The following is a 22,341-nucleotide window of genomic DNA, read 5'->3' as shown; positions in this document are numbered from 1 at the left end:
GTCCCACCATCCCCCACATGGGAAATGGCAGGCGGCGTGCCGCAGGGGTTAACTTCTGAAAACGGTTCAAATTCGGCTATCGAGAACGAAAAGGTGGCGAGGCATCCAGCTTCCGAACGTGCCTGAGTTAAGCAGCACAGTGTAGGAGCAGTCAGCGTTGCAGAGAGAGGTAAATTGGTTTAAAAAAAAATCAATTTTCCACATAAATTCCACATGTATACATATATATCCTCATTTTTATAGGCATAACGCATCCTTTCAAGAGAAAGCAATTTCTTACCCAGATTACCTTTTGAACTGATGCCTCCCAGAGAGGAAAGAGCTACGAAAACAGATTTTGCAGATGCTTAAGAATTGGGAATATGCTTCCTTCTGACAAATAAGCATCATTCAGAATTTGTACACTAGCGGCCTCTGTACCTCTGTAACACCACGCTTGTTCTGTCAGTGTGCAGAAAATGGTGTACAGGAGAATGGAGAGAAGAGATGGAGCTGGGAAGGGTTTTTAGTAAATCATGTTCTAACTGCTAATAATATGGGCTGAAAGCCGTATTTTGTTAATTGCTTTGTATTTTGCATTCTTTGTTATTGTTTCAAAGTGCATCGTGTTCGCAGGAGCGTTTTGTGGACCTTCTGTAGTACTTTTTGCAATGCAAAACGTTTGCAAAATCCAGTGTTTTTTTTTCATTCCCCTGCTTGTTGTTTCAGTGACGAGGCCAACACAGTGAGAAAAGGTCACTTTCTCTAAACAACGATAACAATAATAATCAGAATTTGAATTCACTAAATGAATGACTACTCTTTAAGAAAAAAGCCTAATGCTGTCAGGAAGCTGAAATGTTTCGCTTTTGTTTTAATGACCTGATAAGACTTTAGATAATGTCTTTATTTCAAAATTGTGAGAAACATTGCAAATACCATGGAAAAGTTTGAAAGAGCCATTGAAAAGTGTCTATTTTTATTATCTTAGGTTATGCAGACAAGTTGTTCTGTCTATTCCTTCCCCATTGTGAACAGGCTGCCCAAGGAGGCTGTGGATGCCCCATCCCTGGAGGCATTCAAGGCCAGGCTGGATGTGGCTCTGGGCAGCCTGCTCTGGTGGTTGGTCACCCTGCACATAGCAGGGGATTGGAACTAAGTGATCATTGTGGTCCTTTTCAACCCAGGCCATTCTGTGATTCTATGACTTCCTGGTCATTCTGGAGCATCAGCAGCTGTACTTGGATATGAATTGCACTGTGATACAGGTAAGTTTTGCATTAATATTTTCAATTTTTCAATGTGTGACATTTTCATATTCGTACAAGCAAAGGGTTTACGTTGTGGCTTGATACATGTAACAGATACGTATAACAGTTGCCTTAAAAGGCAGTTCTTCACCCAGAAAAATTAGTTGATCCATTTATCTGAAGTCACTCATCTTGTTGAATCCATTGTAAAGGGCTCAGACTGAGGAAGTAGCCTCTGCCTCCTATTCTACTGTTAGACTTGCTATGTAATTCTGGACACATGGCTTAACCTTCCCAAATCTGAGTTTAATGAGCTGGATATGTACCATGCCATATGATGCTTATGGTCATGAATAAAGCACTTGAGCTCTCTGAATGAGAAGTGTTTCAGTTTGAGTTCTAATCCTCTGCTGATCAGTCAGACAGAATGCTTCCACTATGTTTCCTTACGTAGCGAGGCGTTCTCTGCTCTGAGATAAACTAGCCTTTATGTAGGAGACCTGAAGGAAAAAAAAAAAACCAAAGAAATGATGCATTTGCTAATTTTTCTGAGATTAAACATTCAGTAGAACTCAAAAAAAATGTTTATTAGTTTAATTGTATTACATTAATATACATCCCCGCAGCTTTTATTACATAAGCCTTTTTCTACCAGGGATTTAAGTTAAGGAAGCCCAAGGGATTAATCTGATAGCTGCAGTCAGAAATCATAGTGTAATTAAAGTCACCCAGGAAACAGTAATACTGAAGTCTGCCAATCCCTGCAAAACAAATGGTTAATTTGCTGCATCTAGCATAGCATATAAGGTGACACATTAAAGGGGCACAAGTTCTGCACCAGAAATAGGCCTGTTAAGGAGGAACTTGTGCTGCACAGCGTACTGCACAGTGTAGGCATGGCTGTTCTTGCTACCAACTGTTGCTGTGTTTTTGAATAGACTTAAAAGTTTTTGGTGTTTTATTAAAGGTCACATGCAGTGCAGGAGAGGAAATGTAACGTGGCTTGCACAAAAGTCTATTTTAAAAGTTTCTTTACTAATTTAGTTGGACTGAGATGTTACTTTGTGTTCAAAAGAAAATGGAAAATGCAGTGGCTGTAAAGGAGGAAGTCGCAGAGCACCAGAGCAGCCTTGTTAGTAGTAGGGAGAGCCGTTTTGTCATGTTCTGTACTTGTCAGTGTCTTTTGCTGCAAGCAGGGTAGTTGAGAGCATCCATTGGTACACAACTGGAGGAGAAGATCTGCTGTCTGCATGAATGGCATCAAGGAACAGCACAACATTCCCAGAAACTCTGCAGTGTCAGTATTTGTGTCGTGCTTGAGCCATTCTAATTGCATAAAATACGCAGGAGAGATTTAATTTAACTATATCCAAAATACACAGGGTTTGGTATTTCTTTTGTACATAGCTCTAATGATGTATATTCTAGTTAGTGCAACTTGCTTTCTAGGTTGTAAAGAAATAAACAACAAGAAGAAAATAACATGTATTTTTTTCTATTGTCAGAGTAGATTTGTGCATATACTTCACAGCTTTGTTTTCTTGCTGTAAATTGCAAAGTAACCTGCACATAAATTGTGTAAATGGAAAATATCTCTGCCAGAAAGCTAGAGCCCACTGTCTGTTGCTTGTGAAGCCACAGAGAGAACTACCCACTGTTTCCTAGGAGGAGATGGAGCAGTGACTTGCTGTGGCTTTAGCGAGAGGGCGAGGCTTTGTGATAGAAGATAAGCAAAGTATGATGACTAAGTGGAGTCCTGAAGCTTTTACTGCATCTGTCTTGTACTGAGTTGAACAGATTTTTAGGAACTTGCCAGTCAGGAGACCTGCCTTCATCCTATTGTGCAGGCATAGAGAAACTATGAACAGAAGCAGGAAGCACTCGGAACAGAAAGGGAAAATGAGCTACTGATGCACACAGAGCTCTGCTTGGTATGGCAGGCAAAGGAGGATCCAGGAGGAACAGAAGACATCTCTTCTTTGTCTGATCAGCCTGAGAAAAGTCCTTAACAAAACAAAGTGGCAGCTTGGAGAGTATAAAAGCACAGGAAATGATGCAATTCCAGTCCCACTTTCGCTTCTTTCTCAGCCTTTGCAGGGTGGGTGAGTAGGAGTTGCCTGTGCCAGCTCTGTGCAGGCTGGCAAAACTGGGGCCAGACCCTATGTTGTTGAGGCTGCTTCCAGTTTTGTTTGTCAGATCGAGAGAAGGACACCCTACAGAAGTGCTGGTATTAATTCTTTTCTCTTAGTTAATCTGTTTTCTTTCCTGCTGAGGCATTTTACCTTTGTCTCTAAATTACATCATTTGTCAAAATCAAAAGAAAATAGAGATTCAAAGAAAGCACACCTTAGAATAGACTAAACACCAAGTATAATTTGTTAGATATACATGAAACAGGGGAAACAGGAACTTATGTACTCAAATAGTTAATGTTTTAGGGGCAGATAAGCCAACACATCCAACGCACCCCCCCAGCATTGCATGGCTATATCACCAGCATTCAGGGATTCCAACCTTTGCTAGATCTTTAATATCTTCAATATCTTTGGTTATCAAACCCAAACTCAGTCATTTGCCAGAAGCGGTGTGGTAGTGGGAGCCCGTGCAGGGAATTTTCATGCTCAGAGAAGACAGCTCATGTGTCAAACTGTGTCAGGTAAGAGTGCTCAGCAGGCCTGAATTTCTGCTGAGAAAAAGGACAGGATTCTCCTCCCTGTTAGCACCACCCAGTCTGAGTCATGCAAGCTGGAAGCAGTAATGTAGTTGCCAAACTTCCTCACCTCGATTATGTTATCCGGTGTAGGCTGCACTGGGATTGCTGAGTGAGATGTTCAGATGTATTATTAAAGTATGTTAAGCACAGGATTGTGCTGTTGGGGATTTTTCCACAACATTTCTTCACCAGACAGAGAAAATCGCAGGGTAACAGTATAAACTTTTGTTTTTGTTGATTCATTTCCAGACAAATATGAGAGCACATAAAAGTCACATTTTGCTGGATTTACTTTTAGAATCATAGGATTGCAGAATGGCTTAAGTCAGAGGGAACCTTAAAGATCATCCAGCTCCAACTCCTCTGCCGTGGGCAGGGCTGCCCCCACCAGCTCAGGCTGCCCAGGGCCCATCCAACCTGGCCTTGACACCTCCAGAGATGGGGCACCCACAGCTCTGGGCAGCAGTGCCAGGGCCTCGCCATCCCTTCAGAGAAGAATTTCTTCCTAACGTCTAACCTAAATCTCCCCTCTAAAATTGAAATTTTAGTTTCAATTCCTTGTAGAATTCCAAGTGTGTTTGGCATCTACCATCCAAAATACAGACAAAGTTATATGATAGAATTCAGACATTGTAAATAGTAATTGATTTTGATCACAGGATATGATGCTACTTGGTCACAACAGCCCAGGTCCCTGTAGGACATATACTTCCATTGACTTCACTGGAATTTAGGGGCCACAGAGGCCTCTGTGGTAGAGGAAAATCTGTCTTTTCAGCTATGGCTCCTTATTTGAAGCACTTTCATTTCTGACAGCCTCAAGTCATGCACTGAAACGTGCAGGCAAGGTATCCTGAGCACTGATCACCTCATTCACAGTAAGCCCCTGTGTGCTCTGCACTCTACCCCCACTGCCCTAAAACACCTGTAGTTGTTTCAGGATGCGTAGCATGTGCAAAGTATTCATAAATTGGAGTTCTCCATTATGCCATCAGTAACATTTTATGGATGCTTTGCAGAGCACCTGGATAACAACCATTCAGGCTTTTGGGAATCTGATCTGCAAAGATTTTGAGTTCTTTTCATACCAGCTGAAGTCAGTGAAACCACCTTCTGAAAACTGAGTTCCAGATACTACAGTCTAGCAGACAAAGCTGGCTTATCCCAAATTAAATGTCACCTCTGAGAGTGGAATTTAAGTGATTATGGCATAGTGGAAGTCTAAGACAGAGCCGAGGCCAGAACGTAAATGATCTGATGCCCAGCCCTGTGCATGAACCACAGTGCTGATTTTTGATTACTGTGAGGTTGGATACCGACTCTATACAAAAGAAATGCAGTTTTCAAAACTTACCCACAGCAAATGCAGAACCCTTTCTGTATTTCTTATTTCAGTTTATATAGAATACTTTTACTTGAATGAATGGCTGAGGCAAGATGAGGTGTGAGCAGCAATTTCAGAGTGGAAAGTCCCATGGAAGCAGGATGTGAGGGCAGACAGGCAGGTGCTCAGTAAATAGGCCATGTGCACAGACAATGGGGAGATGAACTCCCAACTCCTGTGTTGCTTGGAAGCAGCATACAGGAGGTTAGGAGATGGAAGCACCTGTGTCTTGGTTTCCTAGTCAGTGGGATACAGGAGAGCCCACTGTGCTTCTGTTTAGGGATAAGAACTTGAGTGAAAGTATGCCACCCAACTCATGTTTCCTTGTGTTTCCTTATGAGGAAAATCTCAAGGTCTCAGACTGGATAATGATGTGGAAATGCCCACTGACAGTGACCCCAATAGCCAGGCTTACGGAAAGAAAGCCTCAGATGTGAATGAAGAATGTGAGGCTGCAGCCTCATTGATTAGAAGCAAAGAACTTTCAGACATCTGAAGTGTGCAAAGCATAAGGCTGTCCTCTAATTTCTCAGTTTTGGCAGTTTTGCTGCCTCTTGAAGGTAATGCCAGTATTAATCACTGGGGGGTAAATGCAACCTTTCTCTCTTTGATCTTTCCTCCTTTAATCAACAGTTTCTAAGTGCAATAAGACATTTCAGATGTCAGCAATGTATTTTTATCTGGCAGTGGTTCAGTGAGTATTCTAAAATGGAGAGGTGCATCTATTGAAACACAGCGTGGTGCTTCTGGAGGAGGAAACCATCTCCTTTTTGGATTTGTTCATTGGTCTGACAGCTTTGGATATCCATGGAAATAGGACTGTTCCTAAGATGAATCCCACACATTGCACAGTTGCTCTGCTTCCTGTAACTCATGTAAACGTTGGTGACTAATTATTCTCGAAGAAACATCCTTTCTGTGTGGAGTTAGCTTTGCAAGCAAAAGAACATTAGAAGCAGCACCCTGACCAGGTCACTTAGCCAGGAGAGAGCAGGGATTGCAGGCAGGAGGTGGCAGCCTCGAGTAGCAATGAGCTGCTATCTCTGCTCAGTTACGCTCAGACCTGAACACTAATAGGAGCAGGGCACGAATAGCTTGGGGTCTGGGTGCTTTAAGCACTGCAGCTTGAAGATGGAAACCTAACTTCGTCCCTCGTGCCCAGTAATTACAAATGTAGCTAAGCTGCTATATAGTTGCAGTGTTGGAGTTGTATGGGTTTTCTCAGAATTTTTAATATTTTGTTCAGTATCTTCAGAGGGGAAGAATGTAGCACTCTGTATTCAATTCGTCGCATTTTCATCTGGCTTTGTTTCTTCTTCTGTGGAAAATTATGTTGCAGACGAGAATAAGACCTCCCAAAATACTGTATTGTTTTGATTCTTTAATTCTCAAGCCCCATCTTGAAAAGTTGATGGTCCTCCACGGCCTGACTGTAGCCCACAAGGAGATCTATAAGGGAATTTTGCCTCCCTTGTGAGCTACAATGAAGTAATGGCAAATGAACCTGCTTTGATTAAAAATGTCACTGACTGAAATGTTCTAATCAACAAAACCTTGCAATTATCCTCTCTCAGCAGAGAGGGGAACTTGATGACATCATTGTTTTTTCCCTGTGAAAATGCTTAGTTGGAAAAGGACAAAAAAAGATTCAGTGAATCACATGCAACATCCCACTTGGAATCTTTGAACAGTCCCAAAGAGTGCCGTTCACTGCAACAGTCAGAGTGTAAGCCAAGAGAGTTCTGCAGCAGTGCTTTCTGCCCACTGGGTGGCTATGGTAGAAATTTTCCTTGTTCATTTTATTGTAAAATCTGTGTATCCCTTGATTGTTTTTTCCTGGAGTCCCACGTTTAAAAAAAAAAACACAAAACTTATTTTGGACCAATTTTCAGTTTTCTTTTTCCTTTTCCTTTTTTCCTTCTGATGCACATGAAAACTCCTTCTTTAGATGTTTCCATGTAGCAAATGTCCCATCTGACATCCTTCAGATGGAATCCTGCGATTAAACTGTGTGCACAAATCTGTTCCCCACAGAGACAGTGGTCTACCTGGGCAGATATGAATGCAAGACTGGGTTTTCTGTAGTAGTCCAATCCTGTTAGACACAGAAGACACTGTCGTGAATGGTTTATCTTTTCATTAAACAAACATTTTCCTAAGTTTGTATAAGCCGTCACCCAGCTGTGACTTCCACACAGCCTCAGTAACTGGGAGGGTGTGGTGATTAAATTTCCTCGGAGACTTTCCTTCCTCCTGACTACCAGAGTAATTCATTCCTCAGCTAACATCATTTGTTTGCTTTGTTTCTTTGGCCTACATCTGCAGGAGATACCTTGGTGAGGTTAACAGTGGTCTTTCTAATGCAAAAGAGAGATGATGTGTTGAGCCAGATTCTCTAAAGAAAAAAAGGCTTATGTGCATAGATTCTGTCTGGCCCAACACCCAGCATGAGAACATGGAATCCCATTGGCCAGTTCACTTCAGTATGAAAAAGAGAAGACTCCAGTTTTCTGCCGTTCGAGCAATTTTATGAAAAGAGATGGCTGGGAAAGAGAGAATGGCTCTTTTTTTTCCCTTCAGAATGCAATTTTTCACATATCGAAATGATTTATTTGTAGTGAAGATGAGCATCTGTCTTTGTGTGTTTGTGTTTATTTTTTAAGTAAGGCCACTGAAACTGTGCAAGGATGTGCACAACCTTGTTTCATGCAGCTGAGCAGTGCTATCAGGACTTTCAGCTGAAGGGCTGAGCCTAACAGCTGTCCTGTGTAAGTGTTTGGACTAAACTGTTTAGTTTTCACTCCTTCACAGCCGTATCACTGGAACAGAGGAATGTGCCAAAAGATGTTTTGCTCAATGAAAAAGTGCAATAAATTTGAGCCTTATCAAGTCCCAAGGAGAAACATGCTTTCCTTTTTTAAAGTGTTTGGAATCCTACAACTTCATTTCTGTTTCTTGGTTTTCTTAACATAACAGTAGCTGCAGCATTGGCTTGTGTAGAATGTCAACAGAAGTTTTGTTTCAGGTCCAGATGTGCAAAGGAAGAAGACTTTCCTTCCACAGCTCTGTGGGTCCTTCTAGCTGTCACATACTGACCTGTCACAGAGGGGTCCTGTGAGTTCTCCTTAAGTCATATTAAGCACAATTAGGTAGATTTTATTAAGCAGTTTAAAATCCTGTTCTGACATACGGCATCTGGTTCTGCATCACTTGAATTAGCACAAACTCTTCTCTTAGCACATCTGGAGTGTTAATCCTATTGACTGGTATGACCAGATGTAAAAGAAATCATCTGTATGTGACGTGAAGCCCTGTTGCCAATGCGCAGTCATACAGCATCGTGGTCGTGGCTACTGCCTGTACAAAAGAGTGGGTAATTCTATTTGGAGGGCTTGACTATCCAAGCTCTATGAACAGAAAGAAAAGGGCTGACTCATATACAAGCCAACATCAATGAGCAGAATCACATTTTAAATAAAGCTACTTAAGCAATTGTTTTCTTATACTGAGAAAAATTGCAGGTAGATCGAAATGGTGTATTTAAAGTACGACTTCGTGGTTGGGGGCACTAAGGAATCTATTCCAAGTGTGGAAAAAAGTCTTTACATATCCTCTAGAGGTTCTAAGAAGGGATAACTGGGGTGTCAGGGATAATCTTGAGCTGTGAATGGTATGAGCAGACATTTAGGGAACCCTGGCTCTCTGTGTGATAGGAAAGTCTAAGGGAAATGAGCCAGTACATCCGTGAGCAATGGAATCAGCAAAGCCTGGTTTCTGATGGGTTTGTGTCCCATTCTGGGCTCTTTCACATCTAATCTGGTGCAAGATCTGATCCAAATTTTCCCTTGGCCTGGATGGTCTTTGTGTTTGTCCTAGGACATCGTCTAGTGAACAGGGATTTGGTACATCCTTTCCCATGGCTGGAGGTGCTGTTTGGATCTCTTCATCCCAGTTGGCTGCCCATGTCTAATAAACCTGCAACAAATTTGTATCTTGAATTCTTTATTTTGGTTACAGATTTATTTGAAAAGTACACACTGGATTCAAGAGTTATTTAAAGGGGAAGTTAAAACAGCAGAATATGCCCTCATACACAAAATACAATGGCACAGGCCTTTTGCCTCAAGAAATCAAAACAGAGAAGGCACGTTCCCCAAATATGGTAACTTCCAGCACCGGTGGCATCATTTCAGATGAGGGAGAGATGGGGAAAAGAGAGGGTTTGGAATAGAAAGGATGAATGGAAGCATGATTAAAACCTGCTTTCACTTTGTGACCTTTGAAGTTGTTCCATACAGAGCTGGCATACAATTTTACAACACTGTACACTTGTGGTAGGTTCATTTGTTCATTTTGATCTATTTTTTTTTTTTTTTTATTTTGCAACTCAGTTATTTACTGGGTGAGAAAAATGTATAGTTAAAATCCCAGATTTAGTCTAAATGTATGTACAGATTATTTTTTTTTAATTGACTCTTTGTTATGCTGGCATTACTGGTATGATTTGTTTTGTTTAACCTGTTTGTCATTCCAAAGTAATATATATTTTCTTTTCTAAGAGGAAGTTGCACTGGTATGTATGGGAAAACTAAATCCAACACAAGTCTATGAAAGAATCTACCCAAGCATGTACCTAAATCCATCTTAATAGGCACATTTTGTAAACTGGAGAGACTTTCTGTAGTTCTTATCAACATTTTTATCAAATCTTCATGCCAGTAGGTCAGAACTCCATTGTTTTGCTGGTGCTGTGGCTGACTTGAAAAATAACCTTCCTTTTATTTGAGAACCTGTAGCTGAAATGTGCGGTCAAGCTAGTCTGCTCTTTTGTCCAAGGAAGAAAAGAAAGGCCCCAATGGAAATAGAAAGGGGAAACTATTGGAAGAGCTGTTTAAAACAAACAGCTGTATGTTTTTCCCCCTCTACCTTTGAGAAATTCAACTAGTTCCAAGCATGGATTTAATCTGATGAAGTTAATGTCTATTCATCTCTTGTATATAATTTCTTACATCATTCTGTGAAATAGATTTCCGTGTTCAGTTCATTATCCAATCATTACTTTTCTGATTCTGATAACCAGTCAGCCTGCAGGGTGCAAGCCCTTCTTTCAACAGTTGCAGTTGATAATACTGAACAATACTGAGTAGACAGACTGGGATTCCCCTCTTTAAGGAATTCAGGACATCATGAAAGCCCCAGAGTGACTCCTTCACAACACAGATGGCACGACTGGTGTGTTCAGCTGACTCTTGTCTGAGAGTGTTTGCAGAATTGTAAACTAGCAGTATCCTGCCTGTTTGGTCTGTGTTTGCACTGGCTTAGCCAACATCAGAACCTGTTCCAGGGATAACAAAGGTAGCAGAGGTGGGGCTCTTTTGGACTTGTTAGGCCATTTTCCTGCAGTGGATGTAATGTTTGTTGGCAGATTAGAACTGAACCTTGGGTATCATAAATGAGTTGGTCATGAGCCCGCAGTGTGCCCTTGTGGACAAGAAGGCCAGTGGTATCCTGGGGTGCATTAAAAAGAACATAGCCAGGCTCTTCTTGGTGGTGTGTAGCGATAGAACCAGGAGTAATGGCCTACAACTTGAACATAGGGAGTTCTGTACAAACTTTGTGGTAAGGGAACAGGTTGACCAGAGAGGTTGTGGAGTCTCTTTCTATGGAGATACTCAAGACCTGTCTGGATGCCAACCTTTGTGACCTATTGTACGGGACCTGCCTTAGCAGGGGGTTGCACTCAATGATCTTTTGAGGTCGGTTCCAACCCCTGCGCTTCTGTGAGTTTGTGGGGTATGTACAGTAAAGAAGAGCTGTCTTCCAGAGAACTCCAATTTAGTTACAAGTTCTCAAAGGCAAATCCTTACATTTAGATGAAAGGTATTCTCCTTCCTTTACAGCGTATGAAAAAGGCCTCACAGTTTATTTCTGAAGTGAGAGGAGGGAGTATCAGCCTGTTCTTCTGCCTTTTCCATAAGAAATGTTCAACTGATACCAGTGGGTAGATGCTGCACCACAGAGCTGCAAAATATAGAATGACTGAATTGTTAAAAGAAAAGTCCTTATTCCCAACTAGCAACTCCTTCATGAGGGTGCATATTTTTTAATTTAATAAATATAAAATATTATTTCTTATTCAAAATAAGAACCTGTCAGGTTACACTCTTGCAATTATAATTGCAGTATTCTCTCAGCAAGGACCAGGAGTTTTTCTACATAAAAACAAGCTTGGGAAGAAAAGAGAATATAATTTGAGGCCTCCTTTAAATATCATGAGGATTAAATGCCCCTTTTCTGTCTATAGTAACACTTTCTATAGTGTGTGAATTTGGGGGTATTTGTTCTTAGCACAGTGAGTGAACAAAATGGTCCTCTTGATTCTGTGAATGGAAGAAGTCTTTTTTTGTGTGTAACCTTGGCAGCAGACATAAGTACGCTCATGGATGAAGGAAAGACAAATGATTATGGAAGCTGGAGACTGGAAGAGGACTTAGAAGTTGTATCACAATGTGTTTATTCTACCCTTAACATTCTTCCCTTGATGCTAAGTATATTAGAAGCGTTGTCTGGATCATGGAAAACAAGATCTATTCACAAAAGAGCCACACTGTGATCCTGGTGCCCCAGAGCACAGCCCACATCCATATCAGTCACAGTTCTTCTTACCATGCTCAGTGTAAGTCCCAGCATCTCAAATCACCTTTTCTAGTAACACTTTTGCAATTCCTTGTGTCTCCCTGTAGATCAAGCCAAAAGTAAGCTTTACACCACTACAGCAAGCCAAGCACGGGACTGCCAGCTTAGCAGTGCCTTGAACATCACCACATGGGACTTGTAGTGGCAAAGTGGTACTTAACAACTCTATTTTCATAGTACTTTGCTGCATCTCTTTGGGTCATTCATATATAATGAAATATTCACACTGTTGGAGGTGGGATGCTGAGCTCAGCAGCCTTTCAGTGTGACCAACTATACTGTCCATATGTAGATGCAGCAGTTATTTTAGGTAAGTCTGTTCTGCAGTGTAGACATTGGTGAGTCCATTGTTATGAAGGAAACAGAATGATAAAACATTTAATTGATTAATTACACTGTATTCATAATGCAGGCAGATCAGGGTGGGAATGAAGTTAGTAAGGAAAAATGGTGTACCTTTCAAAAAGGAATATTGTCAGTTTAACATAAGTGCTGCTTGAGACTATTTCACAGATCTCACTGATGAATATCTAAGAAAATCTGGAAGTTACAGCATACACACACAGAACAATTTCTCATTCCATTTGCATTTCTTTCCTCCTCCCCATATTTTCTCTCCTTAAAGCTGGCCAAGCCACACCTTTAGGGATTTTTACTCTTTGCTCTCATGTCCTGAAATACAACCTCATCATTCCAGACCAGTATGTGACAGTCATTTAGCAATACTTCTGCAAAATATGAGGATGTTAGTAGAGTTAGCAAAAAGCATGTAGTGTAACGTCTAGAAGCCAGGCTAAAAATTTAGTGCCAATGCAGGGGACATCTGCTTTTTTTCTGTACAAAATGAATAGACTGAATTACTGAGACAATAAAGATGGAGTCTCATGGTGGTATTGTACACTGCTTTGCTTTTCATTTTGAAGGGAACTCATAAGTAATGGACAAAATCAAATGAATCACCCCTTATATTTCAGCCATCTTGTCTCAGCAAATGGTCAGTAGTCAGTAAGGAGAAGCAGGAACTTCAGACAATGATTTGTTCCATTTATTTTAGATGCTCATTTCAGGATAGAGGAACTCATCCTCAGAAGGAGGAAGGCACACCATCTCGTATGTGTCTTGCTTAGCTTCTAAATGAATACTACTCTAACTAGCATACCTAACCTGTTTTTGCTACTGGAATCAGATGGAAATACAGTCAGTATTTGCAAATGTAAAGCTCTATGGAAATAGAATTCATCGTTCTATATTTCACCCTGCTTCACAGAGAGGCAGAGAAGGCATTTTTTTCATCTACCCACTAAGAACAAAGTGCTGATTTGGCTCTATGGTTCTTGGAAACTGTCTTTGCTCTGCTATTTCCTGTTATTTTCTCAAGCTGTGTATTTTAGATGTGAATGAGGACCAACCCTGAATCTCTTTTTGCTGGTAGCAGTGTGACATGATGCCTCGGACAGATGTAGATGGGTGTTTCTTGCCAGTAAAAAAAAGGAATGGAAAATGAAAGCACAGCAGAAAGTGTTCTCGGTTTAGTTCTGAGGATTCACTCCTCACTGCCTATGGTAAACCACGGCAGCACCTTCAGTAGTGCTGACCTTACCTGACATGTTCTGACACCAATTCCCATCCCCTAGTAGGGCCTTTGGCACTTTGCATAATTGTTATTTGTTTCATCCTCAGACACACGTTGCACTGGCAGACCAAGGCAGCGAGTGCTTGCTTCGGTAGCATTGGCAGTGGCTCTGAGCATCTCCTTTCACAGCTCTTTGCTGCAACCTGACATTGTGAAGCTGCCTGCAGGCCAGGCAGTGCTGCAGGACAGGCAGACAGTTCCAAACAGCATTCCTGGCAGCACGAACAGACAATTAAATTTAAAGACGAGGCACTGCCATTCATTTAAATGACTGTGGTGCTTCAGCATATTGCTAGTGCTTGTTGACATATGTAATTTGCAGAATTTGGTTTGTGTGTGGTGGGAAGAGGAAATATATCACTGTGGTGATCTGACACCTCATCTGTGTCGGTGGCCTTATTTCATACCTTTTTGCATGCCAAATACAATGAAGTGCTTTCAGAATCTGTAGATGACCTGGCAGGAGCTGAATGAGTGTCCTTAAAACCATTTGTACCGGTGCACCTTTGTGCTTTCTGTTTTGTGACCTTGGCAGATCAGTGATTGGGAAAGTTGCTCACATGCCATCTGCACCTGCTACTTTTGCCGTGCAGCAGTAGGTCATTTCCTTCCCAAACATGACTGGCCTCTGATACCAGTGGGAAATTGGCAGCTCTTCTATGAAAGCAGTAGATTCCAGTTTCTTCTTTTGGCTTTTCACTGAGATAGGAAAGGAATTGTTATGGTTATATCCCCAGCGCTCCGTGTCAGAGCTTTGTTTCCTACATAACTGCTTTTTCAATCAAGTACAATCTGTATATGGAATCATATCTTGTATTGTATAATACTATAGTACCCTGAGATATTTTTTCTTCCAATATTGTGGTCTTAATTCTAAACAGAGCTGCACAACCTACAGTGAAAATGTTTCCCTTCTGTCTCATGGCCTTTCTTTCTCATTTCTATGAGAAGAAGAGAGTGCAGAATAAAGTTGCTACCTTGACTTCCATGGTCTGGCTAAAGAAACAACATAGCAGGACCTTTCTCCTTGTATTTCTGTAATATCGAAAATGAGGTGTAGGAGTGTTCATTACTCTTCTAATTCTTTTCTCCAAAGAGGATGGAAGCTGTTGCAATTCTTCCTTATGAGGTATCCTTAAAATCAACAGGTAAGGAATCACTGTGTTGAGCAGCACACAGGCAATCCCCCCATCTCCAGCCTCAAGGATCACCTCTGCAAAGAGCTGGAAAGGAGCTGTGCAGCTGGCAGGGAGGAGCAGGAGGTGGTGAATTTAGTTTCTACTCTTAACAGCATGAAACAGCTGCATTGGCTTTACGTGTGGTTCAAAGAGTTGCTCTTTCTGAAAGTTAGGGTACATTGTTTGTGGTATAAATGTGCCTTAAAACAAATGTGCAGTCTTTTTCTTCCTGTCAGCAACTGGAGATGGTGATAGGACCACGTGTTTTTGCCCATGATTTCATGTAGCCTTGTTAATGAAACAGGTAATCCTATTTATCTTAAAATCAAGGCAAACATCTCTCATGTTCTGTCCATCTGTTCCAGACATTAACAGCACACTCATCACCATGGTATTGGAACAGTCTGGTACACAAATAACAATCAGCAGCTATTAGCATAATATTATTACTAGATCCATAAAGCTAATATTGGCAGAGATAGGAGGTGTCGCACGTTATGAGCTAGTTTCTCAGCAGATGTACTGTGTTCTGCCAGAATGTGATAATATTCTGTATAAAAATCAGTAGATGGATGCAATTTTTAATTATTTCATGCAAGCAGCATAAATTATCCATATAATATAAGTCAATGATCTATTTTTACAATCAGTAATTAGCAATCCATTGCTGTCTTGTAGTAAAACAGCATTTTTTAGAAAGCTAAGTGTATAAATAGGAGGAGGAATGGCTGTTTGTGAGGGTGGGTAATGATAGGACGAGGGAGAATGGTTTTAAACCAAGAAGGGGAGGCTGAGGTTAGGTATTAGCAGGAAGTTTTTCACACAGAGGGTGGAGATGCACTGGAACAGGCTGCCCAAGGAGGCTGTGGATGCCCCATCCCTGCAGGCATTCAAGGCCAGGCTGGATGTGGCTCTGGGCAGCCTGGTCTGCTGGTTGGTGACCCTGCACATAGCAGGGGTTGAAACTGGATGAGCACTGTGGTCCTTCTCAAACCAGGCCATTCTGTGATTCCATGATATGATTCTAAGTCCTGTTTTTTTTCAACATTCATCACATCAAACAATGAAAGCTCCTTTTTTCCATCCTCCTAACCCTCAGTCATTGATGCAGACTGATAACGTGCAAATCTTTGCACGCAGGAGGTCACTCATCCCAAATGTCCAGCACGTGAGACAAGGTGTACTCAGTTGGAGCAGTGCAGTGTTGGAGAGGTGGAATGTCACTGCAGCTTGCCAGATAACTGTCGTGCTGTGTCTGCACACACTCCCAATGCTTTCTGAAAGGAGTGAAAGTAGCTTTCTGCTTTGCTGGCCCACAGAAGGAACACAGATCTTTCAGATCAACAATTTCAGACCTCAGACCTCAAACCTTTCAGATTACAAGGGAAGCAGATTGCAGATCCCTCCAAAAGGTCCTGACTGTCCTTAAACCCCTTCACAAATCTAATTTACACACATTCAGAAGTCCAACTTCAGGTGTTTCCTTTTCATTTGGTCGCTCTTCCTATAAGATTTGTTTTGGAGCTGAACAGCCACACTTGTTCAATCTCTGGTATACAAATAGATAGTTAAAAGAAGTGGATTCCTCTCAGGCGGCATAGTTTTGCAGATCTGGCTCAATGAATAGCTCATATATATATACATATATATATATACACACACATATATAAAGCTTTCCTTTCTTAGTCAGAATATATTCCTGGAAGACCTATTTTGCAAGCTGGTCTACTGAGACTTCTGTAGAGAAGAAAGCATACAGAGCCTTTTCAGATTGCAGCTTCACAGTTGCTGTGTTGAAAGCATGAAGCAAAAGTGAAACCGAGCTATTACAGTTCTTAGTTTTCATAAACAGCTTTTCCTTGCTTTGCTCTTCAGCAAATTCCTGCTGAGCTAACATTTCTGTTAGCATGACAGTGTCCATACATGCTCTGCTGTAATGAGAGTGAGCATCTTTGTCTGAGCTGGTTGTGATTGTGTTGAAAGAAACAGATCGTCATTGTCTCTTCCACTGAACATGAAACTTCCTTGGTCGTGCTGTTGGTTCAGTCTCCAGTCTCCATTTTCATATCAATAGCAGCTTTTTGTTTTCTTTTTATCTCACAGAATTCTGCATGTATAATAAACTAACGAGAAACGTAAATGGCTCACTAATAATAGTGCTGCCAAACAGCTGTGTGTGCGTGGGGCTCAGCTGAAATGGACAGGGAGACAAGTAGGAACTGTGTTACAAAAACAGAGGATCACTCCTTGCAGTTCAGCTCTGCCTTCCACACAGCTTTTGGCTCAGCTGTGGGAAAGAGTCCAAAGTACTGGGTGACATTCATACATGCTAGATACAGAGGAGGCCACAGGGCAGTATTTTTATCCTGTTATTCACTTTTATCAATCTCAGATATTAAGCAAGAGGTGCAAATTAGCATTAACCTTGACTTAAACATCTAAAAGCTATTTCCCATTAGGCTAAATATGTATATCCCACTGTGTTTCTTGCAGGGTTTGTGTCTCATGGGTACATGCCATACTGCCCCTTTGGGGCACTGACAGTGCACTGAGTAGGAAAAGAAAATGTGTTTGAACTTGGCATAACTGCAACAAACATAACATTACAGCTGGAACTTTCTTGGATTGCTCTTTTCTCTCTTGCTGTCATAGGCCAATATCTTGGCTCTCTGCTGTCAATTGCTTAGAAGCAATGTTATTGAGGAGTCACTTCTGCCTCAGTTTTGTGCATTTAATGAGACTAAAAAAACTACAGCTGGACTAAGTGCTGTAACCACAGCTCACTTGATGTACCTCTTCTTGCCATGGACATGACTGCCCACCGGTCTTGTTGTTTCCATGAACAGAAAGCAGTAACAAAGGTCTGTGCTTTATTTTCTCCTCTGACTGCAGCATGTGTTGCAATATGACATACTGCCACTGCAGTTCTCCCTTGCTTTCTTAGTTTTAGATAGGCTGCATCCTTCTCAGCAGTCTTTTATGTTTATGATATGAAGCTTAACAGACGTAGCCATGAAATGTTATTATTTTACATCACTTTGCACAATTCTGAATGACACCTTGAGACAGGACTTGGGGGAGAACCATGGCCTCGTAGATGTGTAGAAGTGTGTGCCTCCCCACACGGAGTCAGGGGTCACTACATCTGGCAAGTGCCACATTAGTGCAGGGGCTTGCACTAGAAAAGAGCTGGCGGCACGTTTTCCATTAATGAAGGATGCTGGGGTCTCCAATAATGTTAATTACGTGTTGATGGAGAGAGCAGTAGTCCACTGCTCCTTCCAAACTCTACTCTTAGAACTAACAGCAACTAAAAATCAGCTCAGTGGAAGCTGTTGCCCTTTTCCCCATGTGCTGTATCTCTTCCATGTGGATCTCAGCTGGATAGCCAATAGCAAATCAAGTGTGGCTGTTCTGATTTTCGGTTCAAATGCTATCTCAGATAATAAACCCCAGTGACTTTCCAACCCACTCAGCTTTGTGATGCTCCTTATTTAGTGATGATCTTACCACATCTTCTGAACCATGAGCAAGTTTTGTATTTGGACACTGAACACTAGCCATGGAATGAATATTAAATGGAACAGTATTGTGCTAGATAGCAGCTGAATCTGAATAAGCTCATGCGTTCAAAATGTGACCTGTTTTCTCCACAGTACAGAAAGAATCTCATTAGTTAATGAACATAGGCAGTGTGTGCAGGAACTGATTGTGTTTAATTGTTTATTACTTCATCTTTAAATAGCTATAAATAATTTTAGTTCCTGATTTTGGACAACATTCTTTCTAATTATTTTTCACCATTGTTACCAGTGGAATGTAAATATTTTCTTTTTTTTTTTTTCTCTTTAATCCTTAGTGGCTAATTTACAGCTCCTGAAATTATATATCTGTTCTGTCTCCTTTGGTTCGCTTTTAGGGAGAAACTGGAGCTGCCTCATCAGTGCCATTTCCGTGTTGTCTGATCTCAGGAGAAGGACAGCATGGATGAATTTGTGCAACAACCCTTCCAGCCATAGAAGATTATATCTTACAAGAAAATCCACTGGTGACCTGTAAGCTTCACTGGCCATTCCTCACCCACAGTGGTAAGCAGTCTTTTGAGATCAGCAAGAATCTTTTTGGTATACCTGGAAACTAGTCTAATTATCTAAGTTTCTAAAGACAGAATTTAGAACCCACCCTCTGTGGACTAAAGAATCTGTTTAGTGCTTGTTTCTTGTCTTGGCTGTTCCATGATAGTGAGCTTTACCACTTGAATTCACTGATTGAAGTTATAAGCTGAATTTATTTCTTTTTCCAAAATCTGTTACCAAAATTCAGAGTATTTTGCAGTTCAAAAACTGTTCTTTGCTTCATCAAAGATTTTATTAAACTGGTCTATACCATCCTCCTCACAGGACTGTGGTGGTGCGTATCCTTGTGTGATACAGATAACAGGAATTACGAGATTGGCTCTGAAATAATAGGGATGATACTTTATCCTCATCTGCCATCTGAAGGAATTGGAGTAAAGGCTGTCAATTACAGATCTAATTGACTAGCCTTACAGATGTGCTGTGTTAGGATGAAGGCATTTGGTTCTTAACAGACACAGAGCCCAAGCTTTCTCACTGCGTTTCTGTTACATGTAAGGATTAATGCTGAATAACAGTGATAACAGATGAATCCCATCTGGTTTTCTGTTATTTGTTAGTTCAATTCAGTGTATAACTACTCACAGTTTAGACTGCCAGCCAAGGAAGGTATGCAATTATCAACAATACTGATAGGACAAACCTGTTATGTAAGCATACTTTCAGATCTCTCTAAATTCCATAATAAAACTCTTGAGGTGAAATGCACCAGCTTACAGAATGATTCAGCAGCAAGGAGAGGTGTGCTTCAGAGCTCTGGGTAGACTAAATGTCCTTGCTGACTGATCCTGTGCCTTCCTGTTGATCTCTTTCCTATTGCCTCTTTCAGGCATGAAATATAGCAGGATACTTATAAGAAGTAGAAACAAGAAAAACACAGAGTTGTAAGGAAGATTTGTGTTCAGAAGACTGTGGGGGCCCAAGCACGGCATGCACTGTATTTGGGGGTGGGGAGGGTCTCGTTAGTGTGACACCTTTGAGCTGCAACTTGTTTCTCCAACTGCGTATCCAATCATTGGCATGGCAGGAGTCCAAAATAATCCTCTTTGGAGAAAGTGCCTGTGGAGCTGGGCTGAAGTTGAAGATAGGCGTAGTGTGGGAGGTGGTTCCTCCTTCCTCCCTGCATCTTTAGCCCATGTGAAAACTGATAATTCCACGAGACGGTCAACTATGCAACTGCAGATCCACAGAGCATCACAGAAGTCTGAGATGCTCTCTCCCGACACACAACTAAGCAGTACACAGACATGCAAGCAGCTTCACAAACTTGCTAACAGATGCCCCATACCAAGTTAAGTTAGTGATGGGTGAGTTGGGAGAATGATGGCCCAAAAAGCTGATATTGAAGAAAAAGGATGAGGCAGTGGAAGATGAAAAGAAGTACAGACGCTGATTTGATTTGCCATTGTTTGCTAGAAATGTATCCTTTTGCCCACTTCTAGATGCCATACAGATGTATAAGAAAACTGCAGCCTGTCAGTCTAACCAGGTGAAGCTCTCCTCCAGTGCCCTGGCATCAAAACTCAATAAAACAACCTTTGGTATTAAATCCATGTCAGTGTTAAATAACATCTGTGCCAAGCAGGGAGGTGCCAGCCATGTTGGATGAATACATGCCAGAGCATTTAGATGATAACTGGTGTGATGAATTAAACTCTTACACAAATAGATACCTAGGCAAAGAGCACAGCGACCAAATTCCATCGTGCGCTACCCTGTTATCTCCACCGGGTTGCAAAATGCTTGAGTCAGAGGCAGGAGATGGCCTTTGGCATTATCTGTGAAGAGTATTATGATCCCCACTAAGCAAACCAGTGTGGTTTTACTTCCTGTTGTTCCTGGGCCTTTTTCAAGCGAGCTTTCTAGCAGTACTCTGCCCCAATGTTTATGTGGCAATCAGCTGAAGTCTGCATTAGCAAGAAAGGGTTTATTTCCAGGAAAGGAACCAGGGCTGAGGCATCAGGTGGCTCAGGGTCCGGCCTCCTGTCACACAGCTGCGGTCCTCAGGCTTAGCTGCCATGACAAAGAACAAGATACAGAACCCATCCTTGGATGGCACAGAGCCACAGACACCAAGCACATCGGTTTGAGCTCTTTCTTCTTTATCTTTTGTGGCGCTGAAGATTATGATTGAAAAGATGGCCAGGATGTAACTTATTAATTAAAATGTACTGGGTTCACCAGCAATCTTAACTGAAAGCCTGAGCTGCTTAATTTATCACTGGAATCGTTTTACCACTGAGCTTTTTTAGATTTCTTGTGGGCGCTGTAAGGGAGCACTGGAATTGCCACTTCTGGAAGCTTTTAAGAAAACAGTTATTTGGATTGAAATAGATACAATTTAGGCAGAGGATACAACTCAGTTGTCTCTTGGTGTCTCTTCCAACCTTATTTTTCCTACAATTTCAGTAGGTGTATTCAATTCCTGCCCTGAGCTGGCTGTGTTCAGCTGCTTCCAGTAGGTCTGTGCAGCCAAAGCTCCAACGGCTTCCTCCGAGGCAGCTCATGCAATACAAAATGTGGTCTTGTCAGTTTTGCAGAAGGTTGGGAAATCGAGATCTGAACTATGCCAACAATGCAAACTCAAGAACAATGTAAAGAAAAGTATAAAAGTTAACAGGTATTCCATTTAATATAATCTTCTATTTCAAATCTGAGTGGCAATTACACCCAAAACTCCCACGTGCTCACCACAGTACTGAAACAAAATGAGGCTTGGATTCTGAAGAAAGGAGCCAGAATAAGATGCTAGAACTCTTTCCAGAAGTTCCCCAACAGAGATGGATGTCTGCTCTCCTGGGAGCATATCCCTCACATCCCACTAAATGCTCCTGACACTTGATTGTACAATCAATGAATATACAGATGAAATAGTACATTGGAGATCTTGGCTCCTTCCCTCTCAGTGCTACCCATGGGCCCATCAGCTACATGCTTCTCCTTTGACCTTTATTTCCTAAATTAAGAATTCACAAGGAGGAGAAGAATATGCCAATACCACTTTCGATGTGCTGCCAGCACACCTGAAATGGACTGGTTGTACTGTTAGAAAAACATCGGCATCTGAACAGCACTGCAAAGAGATTAAATACATGGGAGGATTGTGAGCAGTACAGGAGAGACGGGCTGCTATTGATATCAGTGTTTGTTTGTTCCCCAGGACTCCCAGTATCAAAACTGCCATTTGTAGAATCTCAGCTTGCTGTTGTGTGTTCCTGGTACCTGACCTTCTCGGTCTGGTTGTGCATTTGTTAGCCTGTGACCTTCCCACAGCATGTACCAGACACTGAGCAGGGGAGGGAGAAGGAAGAGCAGAGGAAGACAGGTGGAGAAACAGTTTTATTTTTTATTTTCATTTTACACAAGGTCTAG

The 22,341-nt window shown here is 41.5% G+C and overlaps 1 long non-coding RNA gene across 1 annotated transcript; it reads left to right on the top strand.

Moving 5' to 3' along the window:
* The first annotated feature begins 10 nt into the window (after positions 1 to 10).
* Positions 11 to 21,246, top strand: LOC122191302. Its single transcript, XR_006182350.1, has 4 exons — positions 11 to 169; positions 1,167 to 1,247; positions 18,753 to 18,921; positions 20,412 to 21,246. It is a non-coding gene; the product is annotated as an uncharacterized LOC122191302 (long non-coding RNA).
* The last annotated feature ends 1,095 nt before the right edge of the window (positions 21,247 to 22,341 follow it).

This window comes from Lagopus leucura, unplaced genomic scaffold, assembly GCF_019238085.1.
Source record: "Lagopus leucura isolate 7727_CA_CO unplaced genomic scaffold, USGS_WTPT01 Super-Scaffold_73, whole genome shotgun sequence".
In the NCBI taxonomy this organism is placed as follows: domain Eukaryota; kingdom Metazoa; phylum Chordata; class Aves; order Galliformes; family Phasianidae; genus Lagopus; species Lagopus leucura.
Note: the sequence above shows the minus strand (reverse complement) of the source record. Positions and strands in the feature narration are given on the sequence as shown.